Source organism: Palaemon carinicauda, chromosome 43, assembly GCF_036898095.1.
Source record: "Palaemon carinicauda isolate YSFRI2023 chromosome 43, ASM3689809v2, whole genome shotgun sequence".
NCBI classification, from domain to species: Eukaryota; Metazoa; Arthropoda; class Malacostraca; order Decapoda; family Palaemonidae; genus Palaemon; species Palaemon carinicauda.
This window is the reverse complement of record NC_090767.1, coordinates 17,766,464-17,768,963: the sequence shown is the minus strand read 5'-3', so window position 1 is coordinate 17,768,963 and position 2,500 is coordinate 17,766,464. Positions and strand designations below refer to the sequence as shown.

Sequence of the window (2,500 nt, the reverse complement as noted above, 5' to 3'; positions counted from 1 at the left end):
GGACTACCCTTAAATCTCGCTCTTGTAACAGTTCTGTGGATGATTAAACCAGAGGTTATAAGCAACATCACCACTGAAGCTGAGCTCTACTGGCAATTTTACCTTTTGTCTCTCTCAAAGTTAATGGAGCGTTTGGCGAAAAACCCGCTCACAGCTCACTTACCACTAAGTGTATTAAATGATAGAGTTCAGCAGTTTATTGAAAAACTATGCTGTGAATTTTTCAAAGCATTACAAAAGGATGAAATCAATATTCCAAAATCCACCATCAATCATTTGTCCAACTCTTTTTCTCGTTTGGGATTGCCAGCGGAAGAGCTAACTGCCGCCTTCCTGAAGAAAGTGACCACTTCCCAGGGCTCCTTTCTTACAGTTTCCCTCATAAAGGGATGATGGAATTCATGGCAGCTCTGTCTTTCCCTATGAAATTGACAAACCAATGCTGGGACCAATCTGTAAACACAGCCACACCTACAAAAATCTTTGAAATGCTTCTTGGAGGGAGTCTCCCTGAAAACCTTCACAAATATCAAAATATGCTGATACAGATGATCAGCCTATTGCATGTGGGTGACGGGGACGAGATGAAGGTGTCAGAAGAGGCCAAGATTGAGGCACTGGAACTCCTAGTAAGGTCGGGAGGTGAACGACAAACTCTCTGTGCTAAGAGTCTTGAAGAATATCAAATGTGATCATTCTTCTTCAAGATGGATAGCACAGAGGTTCAAGTTGTTTGATAAGGACACTGGGTTGCTTTTTCTTGGCACCATAATTCAAGATCATACAATTGATGCGTACATTGCCCTCCTTAGAGCCACAGATCCCCCTCTCCCAAACAGAGAGGAAATTAAAATCGGATATTCCTTCATGCCACTGATGGGTTAGTTGAATTACAAAGGCAACTTTGCCGGCATCTCATCTACCCATCAAGGATAAAACTAAATAACCATTTCAAAGGAGATTCAGAGCCGACCGTAGAAGAGAGAGAGTCAATCAAGAATCTACTCACCAATGAGTAAGTTTTTATTATTTGACAGTTATTTTGAACATTATAAGATACATATAATAATCAAATATCTCTATAACAATACACTGGTACATGATCATACATACAAACATATGCACATGCACACACATATAGGCCTACTAATAAAGAGAGAGAGAGAGAGAGAGAGAGAGAGAGAGAGAGAGAGAGAGAGAGAGAGAGAGAGAGAGATAACTCATAACGTTTAGTATAACAATCATCTTGAGTCTTGTAAACAATATATTTTATATTGTCAGTATCATCATTATCATCATTGTCACAATTAGACTCATAATAAGTCGGCTCAACATCAAAAAGTCCCGATTTTACTTTTTTCATTTTTCGGTGATATTAATTTCCATATTTTACGAAATTACTCTTTTTTTACTTTTTGTTTTCGTTGCCATCAGCATCATCATCATCATCATTATCATTATCATTATCATCATCATCATAATCACCATCATCATCAACTTGATGATAAAATTCCTAATCAAATCCAATAACTATTTCTTTCTTTTCTTTTCTTCTCTTTGGAACAGTTGTGAGGGATACGAAGGCATCTGGGACCCAACGTTCCAAATCCCTCCAAATACTAGAGATCTCTCTGTCAGGTTCAAGGACCATCCCAGCCTCGACGCCTTCTGTCAATCTTTGGAAAAGACAAAACAGATTAGAAATTTATGTAAGTATGAATAAAATTATTTTCTCTGTTCCTTTCCTCCGAGGGACATTACAATACCTGGCCTCCTTTCCCTCATCCTCATCCTGTCATTCAGTCTGTTAATATCGTTGTTATCATTATCAATATCATTGTTAACATCATTATTATCATCATTATTACCCTATAGATGTAGAACATTATATTCAGAGGTCTCAATCAGGTTTTATTTCCACAAAAATTAAATATTGTTTTCATCCGATTGGAATTTGATATAAAAGCTTTCGATGTTAAGTTTTAATTTCTTTCCTTCCATATATTAAAAGGAAATGTCTCATTTCTATGGCCTTGATTTCATTAATAATGATAAAAATGAATCAAAATGATCATGATTGTAATGAATATGAAACTGATATCGGCACCAGCCATAGTCAATCGCGTCTCCTCCTGACTCTGCCTCCTTCCTGCGCTGATTGGTTCTTTACGAGGATGTGGGCGGAGTTATCTGAACGGGAGAACCAATCAGCAAAAGGAATGTGAAAAATTATCGGCCAATTTAATTGGGTCAATCAAATTAAGCTGTGTTGTTATTGACTGAGGTGATTTGGATAGTTCATAATGTGAGGGTTCCATGAGGAGACTGATGACATTCCTTTTGCGAGCGGCTACAATGGTCGCTTGCACACACACACACACACACACACACACACACACATTGACTCCCACACGGACAGTTCTTTTGCCTCTAGATTCGTTATTATTATTATTATTATTATTATTATTATTATTATTATTATTATTATTATTATTATTAT

The 2,500-nt window shown here is 37.1% G+C and overlaps 1 long non-coding RNA gene across 1 annotated transcript in view; it reads left to right on the top strand.

Annotated features, from left to right (window-relative positions):
* The first annotated feature begins 489 nt into the window (after window positions 1–489).
* Window positions 490–2,500, top strand: part of LOC137633464 (uncharacterized) — a 3,155-nt gene continuing 1,144 nt past the window's right edge. Inside the window, exons 1-2 of the long non-coding RNA XR_011042246.1 lie at window positions 490–1,015; window positions 1,567–1,709. This is a non-coding gene — a long non-coding RNA (uncharacterized lncRNA). The remainder of the gene's footprint in view (window positions 1,016–1,566; window positions 1,710–2,500) is intronic.